General features: G+C 52.0%; 1 protein-coding gene across 1 annotated transcript in view; it reads right to left on the reverse strand.

Moving 5' to 3' along the window:
- The window catches only part of LOC142260615 (uncharacterized), an 89628-nt gene that overhangs the window by 864 nt on the left and 68882 nt on the right, over positions 1-19882 (reverse strand).

A 19882-nucleotide genomic window follows, 5' to 3' on the forward strand; every position in this document is an offset into this window, starting at 1 on the left:
GGCCTGAACGAGCTCTGGCTGTCACATGACCGGAGATCGTGCAGGCCCCGCCCACCTCCTCCTTCCTGTTCCTAGCTCCACCGCGCTCCTGTGCTCCGGAAGAAAGTGACGGGCGTCTGCTATCAAGGCAGGTAAGTATGGGACCAAGGCAGATTTCCGCAGGTAAATCCGCAGGAATAATTGACATGCAGTTATGTGCGGCTGCGGGACATCTGCAGTATATTCCGCAACTGCACATTCCGCAACGTGGACACAGACACTCCCCATGTCCCATAGGATAACATGGGGAGTGTCTGTACATTTTGAAACCTGCAGATTTATCTGGAAAATCCAGATAAATCCGCAGGTTTTCCGCAGAAAAATCCGCAGAAGCAAGCGGGACATGGGGAGTGTCTGTGTCCACGCTGCGGTATGTGCGGTTGCGGGATTTGCTGCGGATGTCCCGCAGCCGCGCATAACTGCATGTCAATTATTCCTGTGGATTTACCTGCGGAAATCCTGGCGCTCCACTATGGAGATAGAGGCTTACCTGCCTTGGTCCCATACTTACCTGCCTTGATAACAGACACGCGAGTCAGGACGGCAGTGGAGCTAGGAGCAGGAAGGAGGAGGTGGGCGGGGCCTGCACGAGCTCCGGTCATGTGACAGCCAGAGCTAGTTCAGGCCCGCCCACCTTCTCCTGCACAGTGCAGACGCTGACAGAGTGACACGGCCGGAGAGAAGTGCTGTGTGATGGAGGAAAGTATGAACGCCCCGATCACTCAGCACTTGTTCTTCATAGAGGATGCAGTGCCGAAGCCATGGCACTGTATACTCAATGCAGAATGCCCGCAGCATATCCGCACGACATTCCGCAGCATGGAAACAGACAAAAGTTGTGGTACGGTTTTCGGGGAGCTCCTGCGGATATAACCGCAGGACACTTTCCCCGTGGGCACATAGCCTTAGGCTGCAGTTGTATTGTAACTTGACAATCACATACTTTACTAAGATGTGAATTGGGAAGAAGGGAAAGTGCAACATCCAATGCTCCATGCACACGCTGCAGTTTTTGACGCGTTTTTTGGTGCAGTTTGTGATGAACTTTTAGTCACCACAAGCTGCATTCCCCACTAAAGTTTATGAGATTTCAGATTTGCTGTGCGTACATTGCTTTTTATTATTTGGCTACAGTTTTGTGGTGACCACAAAATTGCAGCATGTCAGTTCTTTTTGCATTTTTACCTGTGTTTTTCACCCATTGGTGCTAAAACACGCATGGTCAAAAACGCACCAAAGCGCATGCTTTTTTTGGCCACAAGGTGCATTTTCTTTGTCGCTCCATTGGGAGACCCAGACAATTGGGGTGTATAGCTTCTGCCTCCGGAGGCCACACAAAGTATTACACTTTAAAAAGTGTAACCCCTCCCCTCTGCCTATACACCCACCCGTGCATCACGGGCCCATCAGTTTTATGCTTTGTGTTGAAGGAGGCACACATTCACGCAAGCTCCACATTTTAGTCAGCAGCAGCTGCTGATTTTTATCGGATGGAAGAAAAGAGGGCCCCTCACAGGGCCCCCGGCATGCTCCCTTCTCACCCCACTAATGTCGGCGGTGCTGTTAAGGTTGAGGTACCCATTGCGGGTACACAGGCTGGAGCCACATGCCGTTTTCCTTCCCCATCCCTTAGAGGCTCTGGGAGAAGTGGGATCCAAACCGGTCACCAGGCACTGGAACCGGGCTCCCTCCGCAGCCCCTGGGGGAATCTGACGGACAGGAGACTGAGGCTCATCAGGGACAGGCCCTGCATCTAAATAGGTACTCTGTGTCCCCTTGGGGTCGGCGCTGGAGCGCCTGTGTAACAAACGCTGCAGCGGCTGCTGTGTTTTGTTGTGGCGCCGGGACTACCGCGCCGACCGCACCTGTTTGCCGGCCGCGGCTATTAAATTTAGTCCCCGGCTTCTGCGGCCTAGTACGATAACTCCCGCCCCCGGGCCTGCCAGTCAGGGGTAAGGGCGGGACGCTCGACTGCACGTCGAGAGTGAGGGCTGGAGCATACTTTGATATCCTCCTCCCCCCTCACTGAGCACTGTGGGGCATCAGATTCCCGCACTTTTTAGGTCACGCCCACGGCTCCCTCCTCCTCTCGGAACGCTGGCAGCCATTGTTATAACACTGCTGCCAGTGGAGGAATACAGAGCAAGCTCTGGGAGGCCCAGGCAGGGAATCTGGTGGTCACACAACCGCTTTGGGCGGTCGGTAAGCAGCACCGTTAGGTGCTGGCCCCCTTGGGTGCCGAAGTGTATATATATATATAGTTATACTGTATACATTTTCTCTGTTCGGCCGCATTATTGCCTGTGGCTATATACCCTCACTGATTACTCTAAGGGGAGACAACAGCATGTCGTCCGCAAAGAGCAAGGGTGCCAAGGCACAGGCTTATTTTGCAACCTGTACCTCTTGTGCGGCAATGTTACCTGCAGGTTCCACCTACCCTCATTGTGTGCAATTCTCGGCCCCTGTGGCACTCACTCAGCCGGAGCCCCGGGCACTGGTGGGACCCTCGGCTCAGGTAGAACAGACGGCTTCCACTGGCCAGGTGACAGGAACAGAGTTTGCAGTTTTGGCTGACAAACTCTCTGCGTCACTTTCACAATCCATGGCTCAGTCTATGGATAAATGGTCTGCTAAGATATTAGAAGCCTTGCAGTCCAGACCGGTAACACAGGCCCAGGACGCTGTGCGTTCATCGCCCCCAGGCCCATCTCGGTCGGCGCAGGAAAGTGCTCCTGAGGTGACACCTAGGTCCCACGGTGAAGACTCCGACTCGGACCACAGTACCAGACCAGCTAAGCGGGCTCGCTGGAGATCTTCCTCGACTTCGTCACGCTGCTCAGGGTCTCAGCATGAGGACTCCCTGGAGGATGAAGCGGAGGTCGCAGCTCAGGGCTCTGACCCTGACGTTGCTCTCAATCTTGATACACCTGAAGGGGACGCCATAGTAAATGACCTTATAGCGTCCATCAACCAGGTGCTAGAACTTTCTCCTCCAACTCCACCTATAGAGGAGTCGGCTTCACAGCAGGAGAAACACCAGTTTAGGTTTCCCAAACGTTCAAGGAGTGCGTTTTTCGATCACTCTAACTTCAGAGATGCTGTCCAGAAGCACAGAGCATTTCCGGACAAGCGCTTTACTAAGCGCCTTAATGACACACGTTACCCCTTCCCCCCTGACGTAGTTAAGGGGTGGGCTCAGTGTCCCAAAGTGGATCCTCCAGTCTCTAGACTGGCGGCTAGATCAGTAGTATCAGTGGCAGACGGCTCATCGCTCAAGGATGCCACTGACAGGCAAATAGAGCTCCTGATGAAATCCATCTACGAAGCCATAGGCGCGTCTTTTGCTCCGGCATTCGCAGCCGTGTGGGCACTCCAAGCTATCTCAGCTTGTTTGTCTGAGATTAATGCGGTCGCACGTACCTCGACCCCGCAGGTTGGGTCTTTGACTTCTCAGGCGTTGAATTTTTCGTCCTACGCCATGAACGCCGTCCTGGACTCTGCGAGCCGCACGGCGGTAGCATCCGCCAATTCGGTGGCAGTCCGCAGGGCCATGTGGCTACGCGAATGGAAGGCAGACTCTGCTTCCAAGAAATTCTTAACCGGTTTGCCATTTTCTGGCGACCGTTTGTTTGGCGAGCAATTGGACGAAATTATTAAACAATCCAAGGGAAAGGACTCGTCCTTACCCCAGTCTAAACCAAACAGACCTCAGCAGCGAAAGATTCAACCGAGGTTTCGGTCCTTTCGGCCCTCAGCCGGACCCCATTCCTCCACGTCCAACAGGTCACAGAAGGGCCAGAGGAACTCTTCTGCATGGCGGTCTAAGTCACGTCCTAAAAAGACCGCCGGAGGAACCGCCCCCAAGGCGGCATCCTCATGACTTTCGGCCTCCCCAAACCGCATCCTCGGTCGGTGGCAGGCTCTCCCGCTTTTGCGACGCCTGGTGGCCACATGTCCAAGACCGATGGGTGAGAGACATTCTGTCTCACGGTTACAGGATAGAGCTCAGTTCTCGTCCTCCGACTCGTTTCTTCAGAACATCTCCGCCCCCCGAGCGAGCCGATGCTCTGATTCAGGCGGTGAATACTCTGAAGGCAGAAAGAGTGGTGATTCCCGTTCCCCCTAAGGAACATGGTCACGGCTTCTACTCCAACTTGTTCGTGGTGCCAAAAAAAGGACGGATCATTCCGTCCCGTTCTGGACCTCAAACTCCTCAACAAACATGTCAGAACCAGACGGTTCCGGATGGAATCTCTCCGCTCTGTCATCGCCTCGATGTCCCAAGGAGACTTCCTAGCTTCAATCGACATCAGGGATGCTTATCTCCATGTGCCGATTGCACCAGAGCATCAACGCTTCCTGCGTTTTGCCATCAAAGACGAACACCTTCAATTCGTAGCACTGCCTTTCGGACTGGCGACAGCCCCACGGGTCTTCACCAAGGTCATGGCAGCAGTAGTGGCGGTCCTGCACTCTCAGGGCCACTCGGTGATCCCTTACTTAGACGATCTTCTAGTCAAGGCACCCTCCCGGGGGGCATGCCAACACAGCCTGACCATTGCCCTGGAGACTCTCCAGAGGTTTGGGTGGATCATCAATTTCCAAAAGTCAAAATTGACACCGACCCAAACGCTGACTTACCTCGGGATGGAGTTTCATACTCTCTCGGCGATAGTGAAGCTACCGCTGGACAAACAGCGTTCACTACAGACAGGGGTGCACTCTCTCCTTCGAGCCCAGTCACACCCCCTGAGGCGACTCATGCACTTCCTAGGGAAAATGGTGGTAGCAATGGAAGCAGTGCCCTTTGCGCAGTTTCATCTGCGTCCACTTCAATGGGACATTCTCCGCAAATGGGACAGGAGGTCGACGTCCCTAGACAGGAGCGTCTCCCTTTCACGGGCAGCCAAAACCTCTCTTCAGTGGTGGTTTCTTCCCACTTCTTTGTCGAAGGGAAAATCATTCCTGCCCCCATCCTGGGCTGTGGTCACGACGGACGCGAGTCTGTCAGGGTGGGGAGCGGTCTTCCTCCACCACAGGGCTCAGGGAACCTGGACTCCGACAGAGTCCTCCCTTCAGATCAATGTCCTGGAGATAAGGGCAGTGTATCTAGCCCTAAAGGCGTTCCAGCGGTGGCTGGAGGGCAGGCAGATCCGAATACAGTCGGACAACGCCACGGTGGTTGCGTACATCAACCACCAGGGCGGCACACGCAGTCGTCAAGCCTTCCAAGAAGTTCGGCGGATTCTGCTGTGGGCGGAAGCCACAGACTCCACCATCTCCGCGGTTCACATCCCGGGCGTAGAAAACTGGGAAGCAGACTTTCTCAGTCGCCAGGGCATGGACGCAGGGGAATGGTCTCTTCACCCGGACGTGTTTCAAGAGATCTGTTGCCGCTGGGGAACGCCGGACGTCGATCTAATGGCGTCTCGGCACAACAACAAGGTCCCGGCATTCATGGCACGGTCTCAAGATCACAGAGCTCTGGCGGCAGACGCCTTAGTTCAGGATTGGTCGCAGTTTCGACTGCCTTATGTTTTTCCTCCTCTGGCACTGCTGCCCAGAGTGTTACGCAAGATCAGGTCCGACTGCCGCCGCGCCATCCTCATTGCTCCAGACTGGCCGAGGCGGTCGTGGTACCCGGATCTGTGGCATCTCACGGTGGGTCAACCGTGGGTACTGCCAGACCGGCCAGACTTGCTGTCTCAAGGGCCATTTTTCCATCTGAATTCTGCGGCCCTCAACCTGACTGTGTGGCCATTGAGTCCTGGCTCCTAGCGTCCTCAGGGTTATCTCAAGATGTCATTGCCACTATGAGACAGGCCAGGAAACTAACGTCCGCCAAGATCTACCACAGGACTTGGAGGATCTTCTTATCCTGGTGCTCTGATCGGGGTTTTACTCCCTGGCCGTTTACCTTGCCCACGTTTCTTTCCTTCCTTCAATCCGGAATGGACAAGGGTTTGTCTCTCGGCTCCCTCAAGGGACAAGTATCGGCGCTTTCCGTGTTCTTTCAAAAGCGTCTAGCCAGGCTTCCGCAGGTCCGCACGTTCCTGCAGAGCGTGGCCCACATAGTCCCACCTTACAAGCGTCCGCTAGAACCCTGGGATCTTAACAGGGTGCTCACGGCTCTCCAGAAGCCACCTTTCGAGCCGATGCGTGATGTCTCTCTATCACGCCTTTCACAGAAAGTGGCCTTCCTAGTGGCAGTCACTTCACTTAGGAGAGTGTCTGAGTTAGCAGCGCTGTCATGCAAAGCCCCCTTCCTGGTGTTTCACCAGGATAAGGTGGTTCTGCGTCCGGTCCCGGAATTTCTCCCTAAGGTGGTATCCCCTTTTCATCTCAATCAGGATATCTCCTTACCTTCCTTTTGCCCTCATCCAGTTCACCAAGGTGAAAAGGATCTGCACTTGTTGGATCTCGTGAGAGCACTCAGGCTCTACATTTCTCGCACGGCGCCCCTGCGCCGTTCGGATGCGCTCTTTGTCCTGGTCGCTGGCCAGCGTAAGGGGTCGCAGGCTTCCAAGTCAACCTTGGCTCGGTGGATCAAGGAACCGATTCTTGAAGCCTACCGTTCATCTGGACTTACGATTCCTTCAGGGCTGAAAGCCCATTCTACCAGAGCCGTAGGTGCGTCCTGGGCATTGCGGCACCAGGCTACGGCTCAGCAGGTGTGTCAGGCGGCTACCTGGTCGAGTCTGCACACTTTCACAAAACACTATCAGGTGCATGCCTATGCTTCGGCAGATGCCAGCCTAGGTAGGCGAGTCCTTCAGGCGGCGATTGCCCACCTGTAAGAAGGGGCCGTTTTTCGGCTCTTTTTATCGAGGTATTCTTTTACCCAACCCAGGGACTGCTTTTGGACGTCCCAATTGTCTGGGTCTCCCAATGGAGCGACAAAGAAGAAGGGAATTTTGTTTACTTACCGTAAATTCCTTTTCTTCTAGCTCCAATTGGGAGACCCAGCACCCGCCCCTGTTCCCTTCGGGCTTTTGTTCTTTTGTGTACACATGTTGTTCATGTTGAATTGTTCTTTTGGTTCATGGTTTTAGTTCTCCGAACATCCTTCGGATTGAATTTACCTTAGACCAATTTATAAGTTTCCTCCTTCCTGCTTTGGCACCAAAACTGATGGGCCCGTGATGCACGGGAGGGTGTATAGGCAGAGGGGAGGGGTTACACTTTTTAAAGTGTAATACTTTGTGTGGCCTCCGGAGGCAGAAGCTATACACCCCAATTGTCTGGGTCTCCCAATTGGAGCTAGAAGAAAAGGAATTTACGGTAAGTAAACAAAATTCCCTTCTTTGTAGTTATGACAAAACTGCAGTGTGCAGACATACCCTAAGGCTACATGCGCACACTGCAGCGTGCAGACATACCCTAAAGCTACATGCGCACACTGCAGTTTTGTTGCCGCAACAAAACTGCACCTTGCCCCAGATTTGTAAAAAATATGCTTGTAAGGGCTTGTGCGCACATTGCGTAATTTCATGCATTTACGCTGCATATAGAACTGCAGCGTAACTGCATGCGTCTTGCATTCCCAGCACAATCTATGAAGATTATGCATAATCCGTGCGCACGTTGCTTTTTAGAACACAGCGATTTGAGTGTCAGAATTTTGACCCAAATCCGTGCGTTCAAAAAAGCAGCATGTCAATTATTTTGTGCGCTTTGGATGTAGCTCCCACTCTGTCTATGGTGGCGGCAGCATCCCGAGCGCATGAAATCGGCATTTATTCTGCTGAAACACTGCATCCATTACGCAGTGTTTCTGCAGCGATTTAAAGCTCACATGCACTGTCAAATCGCTGCAGAATATTCAGCATGTACGTGCAAACAAGCCCTTATGATGCTGCGTTTTTAGGGTCTGTGCAAACTGGATAGATGTGTTTCTTCAGCAAAACATGCTCCCTCTGGCAGAATTCCGCACCTGCGGCAAAAAAAACGCACCCAAAATCTGCATGCGGTTTTACCATTCTGCAGTTTGTTACGGTTTTGCCATGGTTTTCTCCCTGCGGTTTTTAACCATTATCAATGTCAAAACACAGGGGAAAACCGTAGGTACCTATGGAAAAGAAGTGACATGCTGCTTATTTTTGCTGCAGAAATTCTGCAGCAAAACCTGTAGGGGAAATGTGCGCACAGCATTTTGGATTTCTCATAGATTTTGCTGGGGAAGGACTGCATGAACTTTATGAACAAAAACCGCTCCTTTTCTGCAGCAAAACCCGCAGCAAATCCGCAGCAAAAAACGCAGTGTGCGCACAGGGCCTAAGTGCATTTTAGATGTTTTTTGACCATGCGATTTTTGATGCGTTTTTTCAGTAGAAGCAAGCCAAAAAAACGCAAAAAGATAGAACATGCTGCAATTTTTTTGTCACAAGTTCGTGACAAATAAACTGCAGACAAAAAAACTGCAACACGCGCACAGCAAATCTGAATTCTCATAGACTTTGCTGAGAAGTCAAAAGTTAGAAGTTTATGACAACAAAACTGCACCAAAAAAAGCATCAAAAATGCAACAAAAACTTCAGCGTGTGCATTTAGCGTAAAGCTGAGCTTTGAAGGGAAAGTCTTTGCAGGTACTATACAAGGTCACAAAACCATTGCAAATGTTTAATTTTTCATTAGAGGTACATGTTAATGTACAATTTAATATAAAATTGCATTTTCTTTATCGTTCCTTTATGGGAGACCCAGACCATGGGTGTATAGCTTATGCCTCCGGAGGACACACAAAGTACTACACTAAAAAGTGTAGCTCCTCCCTCCGAGCATATACACCCCCTGGATGACAGAATCCAACCAGTTTAATGCTTTGTGTTCAGGAGGTCACACACACACATGCATCCTCTTTTGATTTTTGATTTTTATTTAAAGATTTGGAAGAAAAGCGGGTCCACCGGACTCCCGGCATGTCCCTTCTCACCCAACTGTGTCGGCGGTGCTGTTAAGGTTGACCTTAAGGCTGGAGCCTTCCATGCCGCGCTCCTTCACCATCCCTACGGGCTCTGGCTTGAAGTGGGAGCCTTCACGGTTCTCACTGCTCTGCAGGAGACCGGTCTCCATCCGCAGCCCTTTCAGGATCCTGCTGGACGGAGCGCTCACCCCCCCCCAGGGACCTGGCCCTGCGTCTCAAAAGCTAAGTATTGAGACGGTATTCAGGGGTCCCTTCTGCATTTTATTGTGGGGAGAGTGTGTTATTTGTGCAATTCTGCTTCATAAGTCCCTTTACTGTGATTTCCGGCCGGTTCTCTGGTTTTTTCCTGAGAACCGCGCCGAGGGTGCCTGATCGTCGGCCGCATGGATAAATTTAGGCCCCGGCTTCGGCCGCGGCCTACTTTCGTTTCTCTGCCCCTGCATGTCAGTCATGCAGGGGGGCAGTGCGGCTCCGCCCACCGGCCGTTCAGCACAGGGGAGGACACTCCTCTCTGAGGAGATGATTCCCTCCCCTGTATTTCTCCTTAGCCCTCCGGTTCCCGCTCTTGGATTAACCCCCGCCCCCCCTCCTCACACCAGCGCCATTTTCTCAGCGTTTTTACACTGGTCGGCGCTGGCTGCTGCAGCTCTGCAGAAGGAGTGAATTATCTGTCTGGGGGTCCAAGCTGGGAATCCGGAGGGCACACAAAACGGTCTGGTAAGCCACAACCTCTGGTTGTGGACTTTTTATACACTCTCTGGTGGCTTTTTGAAGGAGTGAATTCTCTACTACCGAACATCCTCCTCAGCAGCATGTCTCACACCACGAGCAAGGCTGCAAGGCTGTACTCAATATGCACTGCATGTAAGCTCATACTGCCCGAACCGAGCACAGACCCACACTGTGATGCCTGCTCTAATGTGGTGGTGCCTCAGCCTGGAGTCTCCCCAGGGGTCCCTCCGGCTGCTCCAGCCCCGGTGGCGGAACCCCCGGCTTGGGTAGCATCATTTTCTAAAGCTATTTCCCAGTCCTTTGCCGACTCCATGGGACAGTTGTCCCGGACGCTGCTGAGCATGCATCAGCCCCCTTCTCAGGGTGCCTCTGCTGCTCCGACTTGCTCTACAGAGCTCACAGAGTATGTTTCATCTGATCCCAGACCCCGTCCTCCTAAACGGAGACGCAGGGACTCTTCTCCTTCCTCGTCCCACGGCTCTGATTCACGGGCCGAATTGCAAGGCGAGGAGGATGCCCTTACTGTGGGCTCAGACGCTACGTCTATGTACCCCATTGATACCGAAGGTGATGCAGATGTTAGCGATTTGATTGCGTCCATTAACTCCGTACTGGACCTTAATCCACCAGTGTCTGATGAACAAGCTTCTCTGGTAGAAAAACACCAGTTTACCTCACCTAAGAGAGCAAGGAGTACGTTTTTTAACCACTCCAGTTTTCAGGCCACTGTGACCAAACCCAGGGCCCGTCCTGACAAACGCTTTCCTAAGCGTACTTCTGATAACCGTTTTCCTTTTCCACCTGAGGTGGTCAAGGAATGGGCTCAGTCACCAAAGGTAGATCCTCCGGTGTCTAGAATCTCAGCCCGGACAGTTGTGTCTGTGGCGGATGGCACCTCTCTTAAGGACTCCACTGACCGCCAGGTTGACCTTCTGGCCAAATCTGTATATGAAGCGGCAGGGGCCTCTTTCTCCCCGTCTTTTGCAGCAGTGTGGGCCCTTCAGGCCATCTCTGCTTCCCTGGCGGAGATGCACTCCCTTACCAGGGACTCTATGCCCGAAATGGTGGCCTTAACTTCCCAAGCCTCGGCTTTTTCGTCCTATGCCATGTCTGCCATTTTGGAGGCGTCTCACCGCACAGCGGTAGCCTCCGCTAATTCCCTCGCGATCCGCAGGATCTTGTGGCTTCGTGAGTGGAAAGCAGACGCTGCTTCCAAGAAGTTTCTAGCCGGGCTCCCTTTTTCTGGGACCCGACTGTTCGGTGAACAACTGGATGAAATCATTAAGGAAGCTACTGGCGGGAAGAGTACTTCCTTGCCACAAACTAAAGCCAGGAAACCTGTCCAGGGCAGGAACCAGTCGAGGTTTCGGTCCTTTCGTTCCTCAAACTGGTCCTCCTCTAAGCCCTCAGCCTCGTCCACTAACTCGGCTAAGGATCGAAAACCCAACTGGCGCTCGAAGCCTCGTCCCCAGAAGAACGGAGGAGCCGCTGCCACCAAGGCAGCCTCCTCTTGACTATCGGGCCGCGCCAGCAGCGTCCTTAGTCGGTGGCAGGCTCTCCCACTTTGGCGACGTGTGGTTTCAACACGTCTCCGACCAGTGGGTGCGGGATATCATCTCCCACGGCTACAGGATAGAATTTTCTTCCAGCCCGCCAAACAGATTTTTTCTGTCCACTCCCCCCTGCTCCAAGGCCGCCGCCTTCTCTCAGGCCGTGGCTTCCTTGCAGGCCAGCGGAGTAATTGTACCGGTTCCCGCTCCGGAACGGTTCAGAGGTTTCTACTCAAACCTCTTCCTAGTCCCCAAAAAGGACGGTTCCTTCCGGCCCATCCTGGATCTCAAGCTTCTCAACAAGCATGTTCAGGTGCGGCACTTTCGCATGGAATCTCTGCGATCACTCATTGCTTCAATGACCCAGGGAGACTTTCTTGCATCCATCGACATCAAAGATGCCTATTTGCATGTGCCAATTGCAGTTTCACACCAGCGTCGGCTCCGTTTTGCAATCGGGGAGGAACACTTCCAATTCGTGGCTCTCCCCTTCGGGCTAGCCACGGCACCTCGAGTATTCACCAAGGTCATGGCAACAGTGGTTGCGGTTCTGCACCTCCAGGGGTTGGCAGTGATTCCTTACCTGGACGACCTTCTAGTCAAGGCGTCCTCGAGTGCAGAATGTCAGCGGAGTGTCTCACTCACTCTTGCCACGCTTGTCCAATTCGGGTGGCTTGTCAATCTGCCAAAGTCCACTCTGGTCCCGACCCAGAAACTCACGTACCTTGGGATGCAATTCGAGACTCTGCCGGCACTTGTCAAGCTGCCCTTAGTCAAACAGCAGTCCCTTCGGGGGGCGGTGCGCTCTCTCCTGAGGCCCCGCCGTTATTCCCTCAGGCGCCTGATGCAGGTGCTGGGTCAAATGGTGGCCTCCATGGAGGCGGTTCCCTTTGCCCAGTTCCATCTGCGTCCCCTGCAGCTGGACATTCTCCTCTGTTGGGACAAGCGGACCGCTTCCTTGCACAGGCTAGTGGCTCTGTCGCCTCAGACCAGGAGCTCTCTTCAGTGGTGGCTTCGGCCCCTCTCTCTGTCTCAGGGACGCTCCTTCCTGACCCCGTCCTGGGTGATCCTCACCACGGATGCCAGTCTGTCCGGCTGGGGAGCAGTCTTTCTTCATCGTTCCTTATGGGAGACCCAGACCATGGGTGTTTAGCTTCTGCCTCCGGAGGACACACAAAGTACTACACTAAAAAGTGTAGCTCCTCCCTCCGAGCATATACACCCCCTGGATGACTAGATCCAACCAGTTTAATGCTTTGTGTTCAGGAGGTCACACACACACATGCATTCTCTGAATTTTGATTTTTGATTTCAAAGATTTGGAAGAAAAGCGGGTGCAATCTGGACTCCCGGCATGTCCCTTCTCACCCCACTGGGTCGGCGGTGCTGTTAAGGTTGATTTTACAAGGCTGGAGCCTTCACATGCCGCGCTCCTTCACCATCCTCTGAGGCTCTGGCTTGAAGTGGGAGCCATCACGGTTCTCACTGCTTTGCAGGAGACCGGTCTCCATCCGCAGCCCTTTCAGGATCCTGCCGGACAGAGCGCTCACCCCCCCAGGGACCTGGCCCTGCGTCTCACTAGCTAAGTACTGAGACGTTATTACCACAGAAAGTGGTCTTTCCAGGGGTCCCTTGTACTTTATATATTGGGGATAGTGTGTTATATGACTGTGTTAACATTTCCGGCCGGTTCTCCAGTTTTCACTGGAGAACCGCGCCGATGGTGCCTGCACGCTGGCCGCATGTTTAAATCTAGGCCCCGGCTTCGCCTGAGGCCTAGTTTCGATTTCACTGCCCCTGCATGTCAGTCATGCAGAGGGACAGTGCGGCTCCGCCCAGCGGCTGTTCAGCACAGGGAACGGACACTCCTCACTGAGGAAAGATTCCCTCCCCTGTATACCTCATTTGCCCTCCGGATCCCGCACTCAGAGTAGGCCCCCGCCCCCTCTCCTCGCTCCGGCGCCATTTTATCAGCGTTCTCAATGTCTGCATAACCACATTGTGACAAATGGGGGCCTGGGCTGGGGGATCTGGACGGCACAGAGATATCTCTATGTTAAACGGTCTGGCAAGCCACAACCTCCGGTTGTGGAGCTGCCTATATACTCTGTTTACTGGGGGTCATTCTGGACAGAGCTCCCACTTCTGCAGCATGTCTCACATCAAAGCAGGGCTGCAAGGCTGTTTTTAATATGCACTGCATGTAGACTCGTACTGCCTGTACCGAGCACATAACCACATTGTGATGCTTGCTCTAACATAGTGGTCCCTCAGCCTGGAAGCTCATCAGTGATCCCTCCGGCTGCTCCGGCTCCGGTGGCTGAACCCCCGGTTTGGGTAGAATCCCTCTCTCCAGGGGACAGCTATCCCGGACACTGCTGAGCATGCATCAGCCCCCTTCTCAGGGCGCTTCTGCTGCTACGGCTCGCTCAGCAAAGCTAACAGAGGATTCTTCATCTGGTCTCAGACCCCGTCCTCCTAAAAGGAGACGCAGGGTCCCCTTTCCTTCCTCGTCCCGCGGCTCTGATTCACGAGCTGACTCGCAGGACGAAGAGGATGCCTTTACTAGGGGCTCGGACGCTACTTCATGTACTCCATTGATCTGTCCGAAGGTGACGCAGATGCTAATGATTTGTTTGCGTCCATTATATTTGTACTGGACCACAATCCGCCTGTATCAGGGGAGCATCCCCCTCTGGCAGAAAGGCATCAGTATACCTTAAGAGAACAAGGAGTGTGTTCCTTAACCACTCAAGTTTTTCAGCCCACTGTGACCAAGCCCAGAGCCTGTCCTGACAGACGCTTCCCAAAGCGTGGTTCTGATGACTGTTTTCCCCTTCCACCAGAGGTGGTCAAGGAGTGGGCTCATTCACCAAGGGTGGACCCTCCGGTGTCTAGACTTTCAGCCCGGACAGTTGTGTCAGTGGCTGATGGCACCTCTCTAAGGATTCCACTGTCCGCCAGGTCGACCTTCTGGAAATCGATATATGAGTGGCAGGAGCCTCGTTCTCCCCATCTTTTGCAGCAGTGCGGGCTCTCAAAGCCATCTCTGCTTCTCTGGAGGAGATGCATTCCCTCACAGGGACTCTATGCCTGAAATGGTTGCCTTAACTTCCAGGCTTCAGTCTTTTCATCCTATGCCATATCTGCCATGCTGGAGACTGCCACCGCACTGCGGTGGCCTCGGCTATTTCCCTCGCTATCCGCAGGCCCCTGTGGCTTCGAGAGTGGAAGGCAGATGCTTCTTAAGAAGTTCCTTGCTGAGCTCCCTTTTGCTGGGACCAGACTATTCGGCGAACAACTGGATGAAATTATTAAGGAAGCTTTTGGCAGGAAGAGTACTTCCATGCCACAAACCCAGGAAACCTGTCCAGGGCAGGAACCAGTCGAGGTTTCGTTCCTTTCGTTCCTCTAACTGGTCGTCCTCTAAGCCCTCGGCCTCGTCCACTAACTCAGACAAGGACCGTAAACCAACTGGCGCATGAAGCCGCGTCCTCAGAAGTCCGCAGGAGCTGCGGCCACCAAGGCAGCCTCCTCTTGATTATCTGGCCGCGCCAGCAACGTCCTTTGGTCGGTGGCAGGCTCTCCCACTTGGGCGACGTGTGGTTTCAACACGTCTCCGATCAGTGGGTGTGGGATACCATCTCCCACGGCTACAGGATAGAATTCTCTCCAGCCCGCCAAACAGATTTTTTCTGTCAACTCCCCCCTGCTCCAAGGCCGCCGCCTTCTCACAGGCCGTGGCATTCTTGCAGGCCAATGGAGTAATTGTACCAGTTTCCGACTGGGAACGGTTCTGAGATTTCTACTCAAATCTCTTCCTAGTCCCCGAAAAGGACGGTGCCTTACGACCTGGATCTCAAGCTTCTCAACAAGCATGTTCAGGTGCGGCATTTTCGCATGGAGTCTCTGCGATCAGTAAATGACCCAAGGAGATTTCTTAGCATCCATCGACATCAGAGATGTCTATCTGCATGTGCCAATCGCAGTTTCACACCAGCGTTGGCTACGTTTTGTAATCGGAGAGGAACATTTCCAATTCGTGGCTCTCCCCTTCGGGTTAGCCACGGCCCCTCGTGTATTCACCAAGGTCATGGCAGCAGTGGTTGCGGTTCTGCACCTCCAGGGGTTGGCAATGATTCCTTACCTGGACGACCTTCTAGTCAAGGCTTCATCCAGTGCAGACTGTCAGCGGAGTGTCTCGCTTACTCTCGCCACGCTGGTTCAATTCGGGTGGCTTGTCAATCTGCCCAAGTCCACTCTGACCCCGACCCAGGAACTTACGTACCTAGGGATGCAATTCGAGACTCTGCTGGCACTTGTGAAGCTGCCCTTAGTCAAACAGCAGTTCCTTCATCTGGCGGTTCGTTCTCTGTTGAGGCCCCGCCGTCATTCCATCAGGCACCTCATGCAGGTGCTGGGTCAGATGGTGGCGTCAATGGAAGCGGTTCCCTTTGTCCAGTTCCATCTGCGTCCTCTGCAGCTGGACATTCTCCGCTGTTGGGACAAGCGGACTTCTTCCTTGCACAGGTTGGTGGCTCTGTCGCCACAGACCAGGAGCTCTCTTCAGTGGTGGCTTCAGCCCCTCTCTCTGTCTCAGGGACGCTCCTTCCTGACCCCGTCCTGGGTGATCCTCACCACGGACGCCAGTCTATCCGGCTGGGGAGCAGTATTTCTCCACCACCGAGCACAGGGCACTTGGACTCCGTCCGAATCAGCCCTCTCGATCAATGTGCTGGACATCAGAGCTGTGTTCCTAGCTCTCGTAGCCTTTCACCACCTGTTGGCGGGCAAGCACATTCGAGTCCAGTCAGACAACGCGACAGCAGTTGCCTACATCAACCACCAGGGCGGGACTCGCAGCCGCCTGGCAATGTTGGAGGTTCAACGCATCCTTCAGTGGACGGAGGACTCCAAGTCCACCATATCCGCAGTCCACATCCCAGGCGTAGAAAACTGGGAGGCAGATTATCTCAGCCGTCAAACCGTGGACAGCGGCGAGTGGGCTCTGCATCCGGCAGTGTTCCGGTCCATCTGCCGCAAATGGGGCACTCCGGAAGTGGATCTAATGGCATCCCGGCACAACAACAAGGTCCCGGTTTACGTGGCTCGCTCCCACGATCCTCAGGCCTTTGCAGCGGATGCGCTAGTTCAGGATTGGTCCCAGTTCCGTCTGTCTTACGTGTTTCCCCCTCTAGCTCTCTTGCCCAGAGTCCTGCGCAAGATCAGAATGGAGGGCCGTCGGGTCATACTCATTGCTCCAGACTGGCCCAGCCGAGCTTGGTACCCAGACCTGCTCCGTCTGTCCGTAGAGGTGCCGTGGCATCTCCCGGACCGCCCAGACCTTCTCTCACAAGGTCCGTTTTTCCGCCAGAATTCTGCAGCTCTCAGATTGACGGCGTGGCTCTTGAGTCCTGGATCCTGACGGCTTCCGGCATTCCTCCCGAAGTCATCTCCACTATGACTCAGGCTCGGAAGTCTTCCTCGGCAAAAATTTACCACAGGACTTGGAGAATTTTCCTGTCCTGGTGTCGTTCTTCCGGCCATGCCCCTTGGCCTTTTTCCTTGCCGACCATCCTGTCCTTCTACAGTCCGGTCTGCAGCTTGGACTATCCCTCAATTCCCTTAAGGGACAGGTCTCGGCTCTGTCAATGTTGTTCCAGCGGCGTATCGCCCGACTGGCTCAGGTGCGCACCTTCATGCAGGGCGCATCTCACATCATTCCGCCTTACCGGCGGCCCTTGGATCCCTGGGACCTTAATCTGGTCCTCACGGCCTTACAGAAGCCCCCCTTTGAGCCTCTTAGGGAGGTTTCTTTATTTCGACTTTCACAGAAAGTCGTCTTTCTGGTGGCCATAACTTCTCTCAGGAGAGTCTCTGATTTGGCTGCGCTCTCATCGGAGTCACCCTTTTTGGTTTTTCATCAAGATAAGGTGGTTCTCCGTCCGACTCCGGACTTTCTCCCTAAGGTGGTTTTCTCCTTTCCACCTTAACCAGGACATTTCATTGCCTTCCTTTTGTCCGGCTCCTGTTCATCGCTTTGAGAAAGCATTGCATACTTTAGATCTGGTGCGGGCGCTCCGGATCTATGTATCACGCACCGCTGTTCTTAGGCGGTGTACCTCTCTTTTTGTGCTGACCACAGGTCAACGCAAGGGTCTCTCGGCTTCTAAGCCGACCTTAGCTCGCTGGATTAGGTCGGCCATATCCGATGCCTACCAGTGTACTCAGTCAGGTGCCTCCCCCGCCGGGGGATCAAGGCACACTCGACCAGAGCTGTCGGTGCCTCTTGGGCTTTCAGGCACCAGGCTACGGCTCAGCAGGTCTGTCAGGCTGCCACTTGGTCCAGTCTGCATACCTTTTCGAAGCACTAACAAGTGCATGCTCATGCTTCGGCAGATGCGAGCTTGGGCAGACGCATCCTTCAGGCGGCTGTCGCCCATTTGTGAAGCTAGGTTTTGCCTACTTCTCAGTTATCTGTTTATTCCCACACATGGACTGCTTTGAGACATCCCATGGTCTGGGTCTCCCATAAAGGAACGATAAAGAAAAAGAGAATTTTGTTTACTTACCGTAAATTCCTTGTCTTATAGTTCCGACATGGGAGACCCAGCACCCTCCCTGTTGCCTGTTGGCAGTTCTTGTTCCGTGTGTTTTCACCGGCTGTTGTTGTAGACAGAGGTTCCGGTTATTCCGGGTGTTACTCTATCTCTACTTATGGGTGGATGTCCTCCTTCAGCTTTTGCACTAAACTGGTTGGATTCTGTCATCCAGGGGGTGTATATGCTCGGAGGGAGGAGCTACACTTTTTAGTGTAGTACTTTGTGTGTCCTCCGGAGGCATAAGCTATACACCCATGGTCTGGGTCTCCCATGTCGGAATTATAAGAAAAAGAATTTACGGTAAGTAAACAAAATTCTCTTTTTTCTTTATGCTGTCGCATGTAATTGAAGTTTACTTTCTTTCTACATTTTTTCTTACACAATTACCTTCTTGCAGGCTGGGATTAGATGGGATGAAAATGCAGGTAAATATGACGTCTTTTTAATGTTGGAACTTTTAGGCTATGTCCGCACTTTGCGTCGAGGTAGTTGCAGTTCTAAACGCATCCTCTGGCAGAAATGGTTTTTGCCATAGTTGGTTTTGAAAAAACGTGATAAGTATGCGTGCGTTTTTACCGCGTTTTTAGTGCGATTTACATGCTTTTTCATTGCTTAAAGTCAAATGCGTTTTCAATACAAAGACACTACTATATAAAGTTTAAACATTCAAACACTATTGAAAAAACGGGAAAAATGATAATAAATATATTGATTAAAATCATACGCAAAATAAATATTTTTATTAAATATATAACTTTTTTAATATATATGCATAAAATAACATGAAATTATGGTATTTCATTAATTTAATTATCGGACTCTGTGTGTAAAGGGACATATTATTCCAATATTATAAAGTCAAAACCGCATGCGTTTATTTTGTCCAAAAAGCATATTTTCTGCAGCTAAAAAGCATGTAAAACGCTGGAATTTTGATGTAGAATGCGTTTTGACATTTCCCATTGCCTCCAGTGATAGCAAAACGCTGCCCAAATGGCAAAAAACAATTGACATGCTGCTTCTTTAAACGCTGAGTTTTTGCCCAAAAATATGCAAATTAAACGCAGCGTTTTGAACTGTATAGTGCGCACATGAAATCCCTTTTTCCCATAGAAATTGCTGGAAAATCAAAACGCATGCCTTTTGCCATGAAAACGCTGCAGTTCAAAACGCAGGTAAAAACGCAAAGTGCGCACATAGCCTTAAAGTTAATAACTGGAAACCCCTTTAGTAGTGTGTGATGAATAAAAATTTAAAAAAATTATACTCCATAAACTGGTCCCACAACACGGACTATAGAGGAATGGGGCTGGTTTTGGAGGTATAAATTTATTTTTTTTTCCTACACCTATTGTTGGATAAATCTTTTAAATTTATTTATCTAAATGCTGAAATCAGTGGCTCATTTTAGTGTTGTAATTTGGCTCCAAAGTTAAGATTTGGGGGGCTACAGCTGTATATACATACACTATGTTTTGAGGGGGGGGGGTTTGGCTTGTACATCGGATTTCTTTGTTGCAGTATATTACTTTTTGGAGGTCCTGTTTGTTGTTCAAGCCATCAAATTGGCCACGTAGGTAAAGCCAATAGAGAGCCATGGCAGTGGGTTACTTCAATTCAGGTTTATGAACTTAGAATAGAATAAAGGGACTCCCACCATGTTTTTCTGTGAGGAGGTTGCAGTTGTCTTTTTGGAGGTGTTAGAATTGGAATATTATTGGATCTGCCATAATATTTAAAGAGGATCCATCTCAAGGTCAAAAGTGTTCAGGTTTTGCTCTGATTTTATTCCCGCTGCTCCCCTGATTATTCTATTTTCTTTTCCAGAGATATGGGCTTTTTCTATGTAGTGCCAATTTTCATGATCTTTACTAAGAGGGCATGGTCAGCAAGATAATTATGCAGAGCAGCCTAAGTACACGCCCCCAAAGAAACCTGTGAGCACCGTCCCCTTGGAAAGACCAACAAAACTTGCATTAGATAAAAAGGCCCATGTATCTGGAACTATATGGCAGATTAAAAAAAACCCCAAC

Source organism: Anomaloglossus baeobatrachus, unplaced genomic scaffold (assembly GCF_048569485.1).
Source record: "Anomaloglossus baeobatrachus isolate aAnoBae1 unplaced genomic scaffold, aAnoBae1.hap1 Scaffold_139, whole genome shotgun sequence".
NCBI lineage: Eukaryota > Metazoa > Chordata > Amphibia > Anura > Aromobatidae > Anomaloglossus > Anomaloglossus baeobatrachus.